The sequence below is a fragment of the Helianthus annuus genome, chromosome 6 (assembly GCF_002127325.2).
Source record: "Helianthus annuus cultivar XRQ/B chromosome 6, HanXRQr2.0-SUNRISE, whole genome shotgun sequence".
Taxonomy (NCBI): Eukaryota; Viridiplantae; Streptophyta; class Magnoliopsida; order Asterales; family Asteraceae; genus Helianthus; species Helianthus annuus.
This window is the reverse complement of record NC_035438.2, coordinates 34342849-34359502: the sequence shown is the minus strand read 5'-3', so window position 1 is coordinate 34359502 and position 16654 is coordinate 34342849.

Here is a 16654-nt window from a genome sequence, read left to right as displayed (position 1 = left end):
TTTTAGAAAAATCTTATATTTTTGAGTTATAAACTCACTTTTTCAATGATTTTTAAACAACTATAACCTTTTCATATGATAATAACTTTTTTTTTTTTTTTTATTAATTTTCACTACACAAAATCTTTCTATTTTGCCCCTCCCCACTTAGACCATGGGGTATGGTGAGGCTTGGGTTGGGTATTGGTTGACACGTGGAATGGGGTGACAGACATGGGTAAACCCACATTGAACACGGTATGACCGGGGCGGGGCTTTGGGGCGTGGGTTTGGTGGGCTTGTGGGCTGACCCGCTGGGCAGACCCAATATGATTTAAAACACAAAATTAATTTTTTTAATATTTTTAAATAAAGAAAATTACAAAAAAAAAAATTCCTAACTTTTATATTTGTTTTTTATCTCTTCTCACAACGCCAAGACTATTTCTAACTCGTCACCCTGTAGGTGATCAATCGGCTGGGATAGAATTTTCAAATCATCCCGTCTTTGTTTCAGGGCATCTCTAGCTTCTTTGCTCCTTCGTATTTCGGCCTTTTGTTGTTGGAATACATTGAATGTATCCAACTTGCATGAAATGTCATCCAACTGGTCGCTGTATATTCCCCTACGCGAGCCAGAACTCCCAGCTGAAGGCGATGCCGTTTGTTTTTGAGCACGCCTTCTTGAGGCATTTCTTCCATGCTCGGGCCGGTTTGGGCTTGGTGAAGCATCCAAAAGGTCCTCAAACTCTTGATCTCGTGCATCAGATTAGGCTTGGGACGAGGCCCTTGACCTTTTGGAAGACGAGTTAGTTTCGCTACCAATGGGGATATTCGCCCACTTTGGATGAAATTTACAAATCTCCCAACAATGCATGAAACGGAAGTCGGTCTTCATATTTGATTTGAATGCGACGACTGCATTTGTCAAAATGTCGGCTTCGGTTTCACCACTTTTAGGGTTTTGCTTTGCTTTATTTAAAAACTCACTAAATTTTGTAAGTTGGGAGCTTATCTCGCTCCACTTTGAGGATAAGCTATCGTTTTCACGATAAGTCTCCTTATCCATTTCTTCATGGAATTTCCTACTAACCGATTCCCACAGGGCGGTTCGATGTTGCGAATTTCCTATTTTAATAAAAAAATATTAATATATTACAAACTCATATAAAAAAATAACCATTCCATTAATATAAACAAAGGTTAAGAATACCTAAAGTTGAATGTTGAGATTGTTCACACCAAGCCCTCGCCAATGCAACTTCTTCAGCATAGACCCATTTTTGTTGTTTTCGTTTGGCGGTTTCAACTACTTTATCCTCCTCGGTTTTTTTCTTATGACTTCTTTTTTTGATGGGTTTCGATGCGGAAGGACTCTCTTTGGGTGGTTGAGTTTCGGGAACGGATTCGTTTTGTGAAAGGTCGATGGAGGTTGGTGAAAGGTTGATGGGCGATTGTGAAAACGGGGTAGGTATTGAATCTTCGGTGTGTGGGAAGTTAGTAAATACACGATTCTCGATATACGATGCATAACCAGCCATGTCGGGCATAGGAGAGTGTATGAAAAATGGACGAGCTATTGGACGAGTGGGTGGTGGGCTAGGATTATTTTCTTGGAATCCATAAAGGTTGCTCGGGTCATAAGCACGGTTGTAAGGATGCATTTTTTCGTTTTGTAGAAGGAGAATTGAAGATGTATAGAAGATGTGGTTGAATGTGGTAAAAAGTGGAAGTAAAATGTGAGTTTTATAGTGAAAAAATGGAAGAAAAAATTATTATTATTTTTTTTTTAAATATAGCCGTTGGCGAACGGCTAGCCCAACGGATCTTTTCTTTTGGCCATTCACAAACCGCCATGTCACCTTGCTCCCCCGTCCCACGCCCGGCTTGAAACCGAAGCCCCAAGGGGCTATGCCCCAATCCAAGCCCACCCGAGATGATGCCTTAGGCGTTTTCCCCCAACCCCCAACCCACGTCCCATACCCCCATTTCCTTATTTCTTCTGTTTTTAATCACGTGAAAGCTAAATTTAAGGACCAACCATTGGATTGTTTGATCATATGCCAAAGATCTTCTCAGACACTTCTGACGATTTGATTTTCATTTGTCTAATTATTTACAAGGCAAATGCAATAAAATTTCTGTTAATATATTTTCCATAGTAACATTTTATTGCTTTATGGTGTTGTATCGTGCATGGAGAGTTTTAAAAAAAAAATGATTTTTCATTTTAATCCAAAGGTTTTATCTTTTTCATTTTAACCCATTTGATTTTTTTTTTTTACTTTTAACCTAAAGTTTTTCATCTTTTTAATTTAACCCTATCACTTTTTTATTTTCAACTTTCGCAAATTTTTCGTCTTACATTTCGTTCAAAATTTTGGAAGTAACACGTCGCAACGTGGGTGTGGGGTTCAACGTATTTTATCTATTTTTTCTTGTTTGACAGGTCTGTCACAACATATATTTTTTCTAGTTTGACAGGTTCTTCGCATCTTTATTTCTTAAAAACTAATTTTTACATGTATATTTTTATGTACGTGTTTGTATAAATTCGATTCGCTCTATGTTTCGATGTAAACTTTTTCTGGAAACGAGTCAGGTCATGTGATAACCCGTACTGTCACCGCCGGGAAAAGAGTATTTTAGTAACATTTGTAATTGTAATTATTATTATTATTATTATTATTATTATTGTTATTACTATTATATATTTACTAGATAATAATAACCTGCGAAATGAGAAACTTGTTGTTTTACTGACAACCCGACTCGAACTTGCACACTTATTATTATGATAACCATTCATAGTTAACCCAAGCTAAGTAGAGATTTAGAAATTGGACCGGTGATACATATGGCCTGCAAACTCGATTATCACACACACTTTCCTTTGGGCCGGAGGCCACACCCCTCTCATGCCTTCTCTTCCTTGGCCCACATGCACCCTTATGTATACGTATTGTATGTGTTGTTTCCCCATGATTTTTACAAAAGCACGCATTAGAATTATAAACCCTAGTTACTCTCCTCTCTCTCTCTCTCCTGGCGACGACAACAGGAAGAAAACACTCCTCCTCGTTCCTGTGATCTTCGGCTGAAACCTCTTGGGTAGTAAGGTCTGTATCAACATAAACGCACCCCCACTCTTCACTCTATTCACCTCTCTCTCCTGTGATTACATCCGACCACCACCGTGTCCGGCGGCGGCGCAGTGGTGTTGGGGAACGACATTAGCAGCCTCAATCGTGGGAGCCCCGATGATGAACAAGGGTTCCAGCCGAACTCCGGGACGAAGATAATGACGGGGTGCAGTTTCGCCGATGACGACGGGCTCTCGGATGACAGCAGTGCGATGGAGGTTCTCGTTGGATTGGAGTTTTGTCTCGGGTCGGTCTCGGTTCAAATGAAAGCAGGGGAGGAGAAACCCCAGGTCAGCCGTGTACCCTTTTCGTGTTTCGTAACCCCTCGGTCATTGAATGCTTATAAAAAATTGTTTTGTATTTGATTGTGCTTCTTGACTTTGAATATGACTGTGATAGTTGGAATGAGCTAGTGTAGGTATTATGTAAACGATCTGATGTAGAATAGAGGTTAAAATGTGATTGATGATACTGAGAAAAAGCTGATTCGAAATTGACTAATGTTTAGGTGATCGATGGTTTGTTTTATAATAATACACGATTGGTTAGTTGATCCTTGTATGCTACGAGTCTGATAATGTGAAATAAGAATGATGCTTGTTTCATGAATAGAATCTGCTTGTCTTAAGTGTTTGGCATATGATATTATGAAAAAGTTCAAAATTTATGATTCCCAATGAAAAGATACGTGAAACCGTTTTTAGAAAATCATTTAATTTAATGATAGGGTGATGATTGCCTAATAATGTTATGATAGGAGTGACTTTTGAATCTATAACTCAGATCCGTTGACTTAATACGATTGAATGATTTGCGATTTAAAACACATACCGCACACCAGTTAGATGTACAACATGTGTTGCATAACTTACAATGTGATACGATAGAGCCGCACACTTATGCCTTTGGGGTAAATGATTAATGTTCCGCACACCAGCAACGGGGTCGACACTTGCTGGTGGGCTGCACACCTAGTATTGGGCCTAACACTGTTTTGAACCGCACATTTAGGTTAAACTGCACACTCGTATTATTGGACTGTATGATGATTGGACCGCACAAACCGTTTACAATTGGATGTTCACGTTACTGTTCACATGCTGTGATTAGCGTTAAACATTTATATTTGGCCTGTATGCTGAATATGTAATACGTGATACCTTGCATACTATTTGTTAGTTGTGTGTACCAATACGTGTATATGAAAACCTAACTAATATTGGTAACTATAATAGGACGAGGTTGACCAACTTAAAAACGAGTAAATTACCTGCCGAGCAAAGCAAAGGTGAGTTCATTGCATTTCTCAAGCATGCGTCCCGGTGGTTTGGGACAACTGATAAACATTCGGAAGGGAAACTTTGGGTAAACAACTATATCGGTTTTGGTTATTGAACATGGAATATATCATCATCGGATTGCCTGTAGGGCAATGGGGTAATTAGTTGATAGCGCTATTAGGTGGGAAACCTCACACCGGGCCGTAAGGACGGGCGTGAAATAATTATCTGGGTATCGCTATGGTTGTTAAGAGGCACACTCCTCGGATACATATGGGCACACTCCCTAGGGTATCTAGCGTGAACGACATCGTATCACAACACTAAATCGCGTTAACATACATCTGGTAACAAAACACGTTAACAAAACCTTGAACTCACCAGCGTAGTCTGACACACTTGTTTGCATGCTTGTAGGTCGTTAACCTTGGAACATGGACTTGCTATCTGGGAGTGCTGGAGTGGTCATGGATCGAGGCTTTCGGATTATCTTACATTTGATACATTGGTTTTAAGTGTTATTATGAAACATTTGCTAAACGATTTATTACATGCTTCCGCTACACAACATTTTGGGAATTGATATCATGTTGACATTTTATTTCAGTAATTAATGACATGTTTTATTTAAGTATTTACCATTGGTTCAATGTGATTGGTGGCTCGAACTCTGATGCGTAACACGCCTCGCGGGGTTTCCGCAGGTGGAATTTTGGGGGTGTTACAGTTGGTATCAGAGCCACTGGTTATAGTGAACTAGGTTTTAAAACGTTTTTGTAAAACCAGACTATAACCGAACACCTTCGAAAATCGATCATGACACTCAGCTTCAGATTGCAAGGTTCGTCTTTCGTATACTCATTGTACTACGTAACTAGTGGACACTTACATATGATATTGCATGCTGGTGCACGTTAAACACGATAGTATGAACTTACGTATCCCTTGCACGTGTTATATGACTGATAGGGTGGTAATCCCTAAACATTCGTGACTTATGTTATGAGATGCTCTTCGTTTGCTATTCGAGTTGGGGGAACCATTCGACATGAGTTAGGAGGAGCTGAGATGAGCATGCAAATCACAATATTATTGTGGGTGCACACATAATAATAATGTGGGGTGCATGTGAGTCCCAGTGAGGCTTAACAAGTGAAGGAGGGGTTCCGCTCTGTTAATTGATCAGTGTGAAACGTAACAAACTAATAGGGGTCATAACAGTGATCGTCTCCTACTCAAATGTGACTTTCTCACCTCTCTTTGAATCCTTTTGACATCGCAATGCTATCGAGTATTACTTGAACGTCCCTTTGAACGCCTAGCGAACTAAGTAGAATGCTAGGTGCTTGTACGAACGTCCCTGAGTGGATGTTGCAGCGTCCATGATTGGTTTATACCCCTTTTCTTTCCCCCTCACTCCTCTTTGTTGTTGGAACTCAATATACTCACATCTCAGACCCTGAAGGGCGGTCACACCTGCAACACTCTGGAAACCTACCGTGTTTTACCCAGTCAACTTGTAAGAACGATGGGCATAAGGGTAAATATAGTACTCTACCGACTTCAGCATTTGAACGACTCCAATTATTGACAATGAACATCAACGATTTGACTCCAAACGAATCCTTAATTCTAGTCAACAACTTATGGGAGCCGACTTTTATGAATCAACCGAAACGTAAACGATGACAATCGACCAGGATGTGGACTGTGTAACTTCCAACACAACGAGTAGCACCCTGGAACTTAGCACGAAATATGAAGAGATGGACATCGTTGGTGAAGGATCGTAGAGTCCTGTTTCGAGCAACAACATTAGAAGCAACAACTATCGTGACATCAAGGTACTTGTAATAGTAGCTTACAGTATGGAAATGAAGGTGCCTACGGCATGTAATGGCAGTTGATAATTCAAGACGACAACAACCAAGGGAGCGATGACAGTATGGTAGAAATCCGTGTGATTGTAACAATAACACCGGCAGTGGTGCTCGCGAAAGGGTATTTAGGATTGACGTGGGCGAAGACAGGACAATAACAACATGGTAGTTTGGATGGATAGCAAATCGCTTCGGCTCGATTCCGTTTAACCCTGATGCTTCTTGAAACCAAACCTGTTATGAAACCGGCTGATGGCAGGTCAGCGGAAACCGCATATGTTAGTTGGGATGCAAACTCGATATTGCGGGGGACATACATTCGAAACCGGTGTTACCTCTGCTATCCTTGGTAGTTACGGCGCAATAGTTAGTGTTGGTGGGTTATTAGGACATATCGCCCGGACGTACCCTGCGAGAAGAAATTTAGCGTCACTATATGCTCTAAAGTACCAGAGTGGTGAAAAGATTAGCATCATGTCAGTAATGACAGCCTCGAAAGCGCCTATGGAAGGAGGACCTCACTGTATTAGCAACTATATCTAATGATCAGACTAAGTAAGATAGGATCGAGGACCCACCGATTGTTGTGACTCATCTCAGAGTGCAATTGAAGGAGCTTTCAGGTCTACTACCACAACTATTAGTCAGAAACTCAGTGATCTCACGATTAGAGGGAGCTCCGAATACTCATACTCTTACCGTCTTACACCAGGAGGGTTGCAAGAACTGTGTAATCTACTACGAGAATTGTTGCACAAGAGTTTGTTGGACCTAATTCTCACTGTGGGAAGCCCCAGTTATATCCAGAAGATAGGTTGTATCGTTGGATATGCGTACTGATTATCGAGAACTCAACAAAGTGGCAGTCAAGAACCGTTCGCTTCGACCATGTAGTAACACCCTGTTAACCAGTTGCGAGGAACAAGCTTCCATTCGAGGACTGGCTAGTGAATGAACTATCATCAGATGGGACTCCAAGAGGAGAATGCTCTTAGAACAACATGTCGAACGCAATGCAGCCTTTCAACCTTGCACACCATGACCACTTAGTTGACCAACACACCAGCAGCTTCATGGATCGCATGGATTGACCGTATTTGTTGACAAGGTTCTAAATCCTGACTAGGAGAATGGAACGCCATGGGCGGCATTTGTATCTTATTTTAGAACTTCTGAGGGAGGAGCCACTCTGCGCAAAGTCTTGATAAATGTAATTTCTGGGTTCGAGAGGTACCTTTTGGGCATATAATCAGCAAAGTGGGAATGTACGTGGATCTCACTAAAATCCGTCTTGGTTAGAAACTGATCGACACCAAGGAGTCCTTCAATGATGCAACAATTTCTTGGTCTTGCTTGATCCTATCGCAGATAAATCGCAGGATTTTCAAAGGTCGCGCAGGTTAAATCTCTCTAGCACAGCAGGGTGTTATGTTCGTGAAAGACAGAACAGGAGGACATCTTTTCAGCTTTCGAATCCCAACTCAGCAATGCACTGAGCATCGTCTTTACCAGAGGGTGTGGGTGATTCAGTGGTATATCCTTATGGTTCGAATCAGAGTCCCAGCTACACGTCGACGCAACACAAGAGGGTGATGATATACGTAATAGAGTTACCAGAGGAACTGCACGACACAACCGGCGGTGGAAACCGTGGTCTTTGTATTTACTTGGAGGCATTACTTGGACGGTACCGAATGCGTTACCTAGACCGATCACAAGGGCCTCCCGTGAATCGATGTTCGAAAGAGCTAAAGCATGCAATGACATCGCTGGATGGAACTACTGAATGAGTATGACTGTGAAACCTAAACACACACGAGCTTTGCAGCTCGCTATCAACTCTAACATACCTGATCAGACTCGCTCTGTTCAAACAAGTTGAAGCACTGAAGGAAGAGAACCATTTAGCCAAGTACATGCGGGGCATGGGTAAGTAACTCAAACGTAGAGATGGCATCGGTTGAGCTGTGATGTAATCACCTAACTAAAACCGAACGTTTTCTCATGGTCAAGGAAACCGACAAGTTTCCAAATCTTGCAAACATCTACTTGAAGGAAGTAGCTGCTAGGCGCAGGGCGCCCGACTCCCATTGTCTCTAGATATAACTTACGTTTCATGTCAGATTTGTGGCAGGGCATGCACAAATCCTTCGGCTCATGATCATGCATGAGCACTACTTAACACCCACGAACGAATGGTCGAACCAAACAAATTCCTGAAGACATGCTGCAGGCATGTGCTACCGACTTTGTTCACGGTTGGAAACAACACCTACCTCATTTACAGTACTGATGGAACTCACCTTATGTGAAACAACCACCCACTAGTACTACCACTCAGGGCGCGTGAGTGTTTTGGTGATTGTTTGCCTACTATACCAATTCGCGTCGTCGACGCAAGACTTTGATTCAGCGTGCACCTTAAAGTGAGTTAACAAATTTTACTAAAGGCATGTGTCCATAGTTTGGGACAACACACTATTTCCCCGGTTTTGGAATACATGCGGTACCCCTAGCTTGAGGCTACACGAGCATCCTTAGAAAAGTACATGTTCCCGGGTATTGGAAACCACTACTATCCCTGGATTGGGAAGGAATACTTTTCAAACTAATATTCCTGGAGGAATACTTTTAAACATATTGGTTTAATTTCGATAGTTATTTGATAAACACAACTATATCACTTTGTTGAGGAGCCGGTTGAGATCATAACCCCCCCCCCCTCAAGTAGATCGAGTTCGTCGGAACTCATATCGTGGCCCGGATAACCTACTCGAGAACTAGGAAACAAGACGATGCACACGTATCCCCAGTCTTTTGAGAACAAACAACCAGCACCATTTTTAAAATCACGTTATTTAAATTTTCGGGACGAAAATTCTTTCAGCTAGGGGATGATGTGACACCCGACCTTCACAGAGTGAGCATAAGCTCCGTTAACTTATGCATTCACTTGGGCATTACAATTGAGTTCGAGTAGACCCAGTACCTTAGAAATTTTACAAACGCTCACGGCACAGTATACTTAAGTAAACAGTTATGTGATATCCCCTGTTATGTGAAACGAGTGTAAACTATGTGAAATTTCATGTTATGCGAATTATGTGACTTTACGTGATACGTGACTTTATGTACTATTTGGCTTAAATGATTCATCTTGTGAACTTTCGTGAAACCATGTATATTAACGTGCAACAATAAGGTTATTAAACTGTCATATGACTTAGCCCTAATTTCGAGGACGAAATTCCTGTAACATGGGGAGAATGTGATAACCCGTACTGTCACCGCCAGGAAAAGAGTATTTTAGTAACATTTGTAATTATTATTATTATTATTATTATTATTATTATTATTATTATTATTATTATTGTTATTACTATTATATATTTACTAGATAATAATAACCTGCGAAATGAGAAACTTGTTGTTTTACTGACAACCCGACTCGAACTTGCACACTTATTATTATGATAACCATTCATAGTTAACCCAAGCTAAGTAGAGATTTAGAAATTGGACCGGTGATACATATGGCCTGCAAACTCGATTATCACACACACTTTCCTTTGGGCCGGAGGCCACACCCCTCTCATGCCTTATCTTCCTTGGCCCACATGCACCCTTATGTATACGTATTGTATGTGTTGTTTCCCCATGATTTTTACAAAAGCACGCATTAGAATTATAAACCCTAGTTACTCTCCTCTCTCTCTCTCTCTCTCCTGGCGACGACAACAGGAAGAAAACACTCCTCCTCGTTCCTGTGATCTTCGGCTGAAACCTCTTGGGTAGTAAGGTCTGTATCAACATAAACGCACCCCCACTCTTCACTCTATTCACCTCTCTCTCCTGTGATTACATCCGACCACCACCGTGTCCGGCGTCGGCGCAGTGGTGTTGGGGAACGACATTAGCAGCCTCAATCGTGGGAGCCCCGATGATGAACAAGGGTTCCAGCCGAACTCCGGGACGAAGATAATGACGGGGTGCAGTTTCGCCGATGACGACGGGCTCTCGGATGACAGCAGTGCGATGGAGGTTCTCGTTGGATTGGAGTTTTGTCTCGGGTCGGTCTCGGTTCAAATGAAAGCAGGGGAGGAGAAACCCCAGGTCAGCCGTGTACCCTTTTCGTGTTTCGTAACCCCTCGGTCATTGAATGCTTATCAAAAATTGTTTTGTATTTGATTGTGCTTATTGACTTCGAATATGACTGTGATAGTTGGAATGAGCTAGTGTAGGTATTATGTAAACGATCTGATGTAGAATAGAGGTTAAAATGTGATTGATGATACTGAGAAAAAGCTGATTCGAAATTGACTAATGTTTAGGTGATCGATGGTTTGTTTTATAATAATACACGATTGGTTAGTTGATCCTTGTATGCTACGAGTCTGATAATGTGAAATAAGAATGATGCTTGTTTCATGAATAGAATCTGCTTGTCTTAAGTGTTTGGCATATGATATTATGAAAAAGTTCAAAATTTATGATTCCCAATGAAAAGATATGTGAAACCGTTTTTAGAAAATCATTTAATTTAATGATAGGGTGATGATTGCCTAATAATGTTATGATAGGAGTGACGTTTGAATCTATAACTCAGATCCGTTGACTTAATATGATTGAATGATTTGCGATTTAAAACACATACCGCACACCAGTTAGATGTACAACATGTGTTGCATAACTTACAATGTGATACGATAGAGCCGCACACTTATGCCTTTGGGGTAAATGATTAATGTTCCGCACACCAACAACGGGGTCGACACTTGCTGGTGGGCTGCACACCTAGTATTGGGCCTAACACTGTTTTGAACCGCACATTTAGGTTAAACTGCACACTCGTATTATTGGACTGTATGATGATTGGACCGCACAAACCGTTTACAATTGGATGTTCACGTTACTGTTCACATGCTGTGATTAGCGTTAAACATTTATATTTGGCCTGTATGCTGAATATGTAATACGTGATACCTTGCATACTATTTGTTAGTTGTGTGTACCAATACGTGTATATGAAAACCTAACTAATATTGGTAACTATAATAGGACGAGGTTGACCAACTTAAAAACGAGTAAATTACCTGCCGAGCAAAGCAAAGGTGAGTTCATTGCATTTCTCAAGCATGCGTCCCGGTGGTTTGGGACAACTGATAAACATTCGGAAGGGAAACTTTGGGTAAACAACTATATCGGTTTTGGTTATTGAACATGGAATATATCATCATCGGATTGCCTGTAGGGCAATGGGGTAATTAGTTGATAGCGCTATTAGGTGGGAAACCTCACACCGGGCCGTAAGGACGGGCGTGAACTAATTATCTGGGTATCGCTATGGTTGTTAAGAGGCACACTCCTCGGATACATATGGGCACACTCCCTAGGGTATCTAGCGTGAACAACATAGCATCGGTCGTTAAGGGGTACACACTCCCCGGATACATATGGGCGCACTCCCTAGGGTATCTAACGTGAACGACACCGTATCACAACACTAAATCGCGTTAACATACATCTGGTAACAAAACACGTTAACAAAACCTTGAACTCACCAGCGTAGTCTGACACACTTGTTTGCATGCTTGTAGGTCGTTAACCTTGGAACATGGACTTGCTATCTGGGAGTGCTGGAGTGGTCATGGATCGAGGCTTTCGGATTATCTTACATTTGATACATTGGTTTTAAGTGTTATTATGAAACATTTGCTAAACGATTTATTACATGCTTCCGCTACACAACATTTTGGGAATTGATATCATGTTGACATTTTATTTCAGTAATTAATGACATGTTTTATTTAAGTATTTACCATTGGTTCAATGTGATTGGTGGCTCGAACTCTGATGCGTAACACGCCTCGCGGGGTTTCCGCAGGTGGAATTTTGGGGGTGTTACAGGTCAAATATAACATGTTTTCGTTTAAAAAAGCATTTGTTACGTGCGTATTTTTATGTACGTTTTGGTATAAATTCGAGTTAGTATATGTCTCGACGTAAACTTCCTTAGGAAACGAGTCAGCTCAAATATAATATGTTTTCGTGCTTATTTTATGTATGTTTTGCAAATTTTATTTTGAAGCGAGTGGAATGAAACTGTGGTTTCCTTTTTTTCCTCTTTTTTCAAAATTTCTAATTCATCCCTTTTGATTACACAGTTTTTCCTTTATACTTGTTACGTTTTCTACGTATAATTCGGGTCATATATATAATACGTTATGATTGTACGGTATAAACTCGATTTACTTTACGTTTTGATCCAATCGCAATGCTTATATAGGTTATATTGAGTTCAATCGGACACGTCGAAACACGCGTTTTCATACGGTTAACACATCACATAACGTTTAAACTAATTCATTTGATGTTTACGATGTACCCACGCCGCAACATGCACGAGTCTTATAACTAGTTGATAACAAATTATATATAAAATAATCGGGATCTATCCGTTTAACAGGGAGATGATAGAATATGTTCCTCTTTTCATATTTCATTTTTTTTATATTTATGTGATAAATTTTAAAAGACAATTTGATGTATGTCTTCTAAACTTACAGAATTACATATTTACTTAAATTATGTTTAAGGAGCATTATATATTGTGCATTAAAAACTTGTCCTTTTTAGAATAATATATTTTTACAAGTTTATGAGGAATATATGAATTCCCTCCTCTTTTAAATGTGGTGTTATACTGACTATGTTCATGGGTTGATTGGTCAAACCCGACACAAAGCCGAAATTTGACACTAGCCCAAAAACCATTTCACACACGCTAATCCGAAAACGATATGAACATTTATGGATTGGCTCGAACACAATCTTTTTAACCTGATTTTTTTGTTGTGTTAAAAATTTACCAAAGAATTACACATCAACTCTTTTTTAAATTTTGGATTAACTTCCCTATTGTTTTTGGTTATCACATAGCACACACTTTAAACATGTGAATCCCTTACGAACCCAAACTCAAACCCCTTTAGACTAAATTAAAACATACAATTTTATGTCCTTGTCATAGATCCACAAATCACTAACCCTGATAATTACTAAAGAATACATACATCAAATAATATAATAGAAAAGATAGTGAAGTGAAACTAAAAAACACTGTTGAAGTAGCATGCCAAAAATGAGTGATGAGTGATGGGAGGTATAACTAGTGTGAAAGTGAAAGAAAAGGCAAAAGGACAACAGCCGCAATGTTTGAATCTAGGTTGCCGAAAGTGATTCCGATCATCATACCCCCTCTTTGTTTTCCTGAATACAAAACGCCAACTGGCTACATGTCCCGATGATTGCATTTGACTTGTTTGTTTTTTGGAATATACAAGTTTGGCTTAACTTATCCTATATATGATTTTATTCACTGAAAATCACCAAAATAGATATGTTAAGACCATCTTTTAAGCTAAATTGGTAATGAGTTTTAACCCACTAAAATAATTATATCTAAAAGAAATGAATAAGAAAACACAACATAATTTAACCAGGCTAATAAGGCTTGAATTTAGCGGTACAAAAAATCTTGAAACGTACTATGAAATTATCTTTTTTTTTGAAAGGAAAACTTCATTAAACACAGCCCGAACCCGAAAACCGGGACGAGCAACAACCCAAACAACCTATAAATTTACAAATTTACACCAATCCGACCATGATAACGCAACACCCTTTCGTCTATGTTTGTACCACAAAAAGCCTAACGATCTAACGTCACTAAAGACACTATCAACCTTAACATCCACATTCGAGAAAACCGCTCGATTACGGGCCAGCCACAAACACCACATTGAAGTAATCATAATACCTTGCACCACGTGTCTCACCCCGGTGCTGATGAACCTGTCTTTGTGGAAATCCAAAAAATTAATGGATGTGTAAATGCTTCTAAACTTTAGCCGGTCTTACACGTGCATTGATTAGATTGGTTGTTTCGTGAACCCGTAATACTTTCCAAGATTTTTTGTGACGGCTTAATTAAAGCCTTCTTAGTGGCCTTAGTTTATGACTTAAGTGAAGTTTTATCATGTTGGTTTATAGTGGGTTTAAAGTCACTCTCCGTTTTGGCTTAAAAAGTGGTGATTAACCCTTTTATTTATTACTAAAGTATAATAAGCTTACTTATATATTTATTAAATAACCCTTAGTAACTTTTCAAATAGTATATCTAAAAAATCTGATTTTGAGATCTAAATTTAGGTTCACTTGAACATTTAGCGTAAGATTATGGTCTGGTTTGTGTTTAGAGTGTTGTCTCTCACAAGTTACATGCTTTTTTTTTTTACTTTGTTATATGTGTTGCTCTTAATCAAATCACAAGGATTAAAGACCTCAAATCTGTAATTATTTACTACATTTATCAAATCACAAGGATTAAAGATTTCCAATCAAAGCTTCACTTTAATTTCAAAGGCTCTGCCAATTAAATCCAATCCCCCACCCTTTAATATTGTTTATATTTTACCAAGTTCTACTACCCTTATTTGAATCTAATTATAATAACGTTTCCTTGATATAGTTATTATAACTTATATTATTCATTTGATACCTTTTTCTAAGATGGTACGTCTCAACTTAAAACCGTTTTTTTACAAGAACTCAATTTCATCCCTATTGAGTTGCTATTTTTTAAAAAGTCCACTTTGATCGAACCCGTTATGATCCATTATACTTGCCCGTCATGTCATGCTTAATTATTCACAATTAATGATAATTGTTATACTTAATTAATAAGTATCGTGGTAACATGTGGCACAACTCTATGACCCCCATATTGCTTTTCCCGTCTCTTGTCTCTTTTATTAACTTAGTTGATTCATGACCCGCGGTCCTATTTTTTTTTTAAATTTCTCATACGTTTTCTTTAAATTGTGCAATACACAAGTTACTAATCTAATAGTTTTATAAGGAAACCGTGATCAATAAATTAACCAAAACACGCTCTTTCTAAAAAAGATTTACGAAGTAGAGGCATAAATTAACCTCAAACCTTTATTGTGTAAGAATGATAATAGATGGACCAGTTGAGATTTGATGGCAATGATTTTAGATCACCTTTTTCTCTAATAATAAGTGATATGGCAGGGTTTGATGAAACCCTAGGGTGAGTGACTACTTTAGTAAAGCACATGGGCTCACGCATGCATGGAGGGGTTAATGTGTGTGTATCTTTGATGTAACAAAAGCCATCCTCAAATTATGTCTACTTGCTATCACTATCAAGTATATATCAATCCATCTCAGTCAATAATTAATAGACTTTATGCTTTTGGATAAAAGTTTCTATTAAAAATGAAGTAAGAACAAATAACAATTGCCAAAAAATGTTCTTTATAAAAACTTTTATGTTAACTATAGTAATGTAGTTACTCAATGTATCAAACTTTAAAACTTTACTATTAATGTATCAATTTTTCAAAACTTACCAACCTACACTAAATAATGTATCAAACTTTAAAGCTTTAATATTAACATACCAAAATTTCAAAATTTACCAACCTAAGTATGTAATTTGGTGACATGATGCCAGTTACACTAACATGACACCACATGCATCATTGTTGATGGTTGTGGGAGACTATGGTGGCCGAAGATAGTAGTGGTCGGTGGCCAAAGCCAACAAGGCCGATCCTGAGATTTTAGAAGCCTTATTCGACAAGTAAGAATGGACATTTAGTATATGATATAACAATCTAGTTATCTAAACTAAAGTAGGCTAAATAAAGAATAAAGATCAAACTCAAGTTAAAATAACCTTAATCAGTTATCAACATGGGTGACTCTATGCAAGAACAAGGGGTTAAATCGTTAATCACCTAATCAATTATCTATGGTTGGTAATCACCGATCTCAATTCTTCTTCATATCCAAAGTGACGCTAATAACTAATTGTTAACTAGGTTATTATTTTAAGTGCTTAAAAGGACCAAAGTGATTTTTGGTATTAAGATTAAATGATTTGTTGATTAATCGAGTAACGGTAAATGGTTATTGACTTATTGGGCTTATACAAAATATGAAATTAGTACTAACTTTATAATTTTCTGATAAATTAATCGACCTACAAGGAAAAAAATTGAGGTCCTTTTAGGACATGGATCATGTGTGGTCGTCAACCCTACACACCCTCTAAGACGCCCTCAAAACTTAAGTTCAAAGTGACGAATCCGGCAACAACGATGCAGGACCTCAAATCCACGGCCTTCTTATGAGTGAAGAACCACTCGAAAATACCGGAGCTGGATTGGGAAAGATGGTGTAGATTTTCATTTGTGTAATGAGCCTAATGTAAATCAGTGTAATATGTTTTTGTTTTCGATCATGTACTGGCTAGAGGTTTGGTTTAATGAACGTTCGTCGT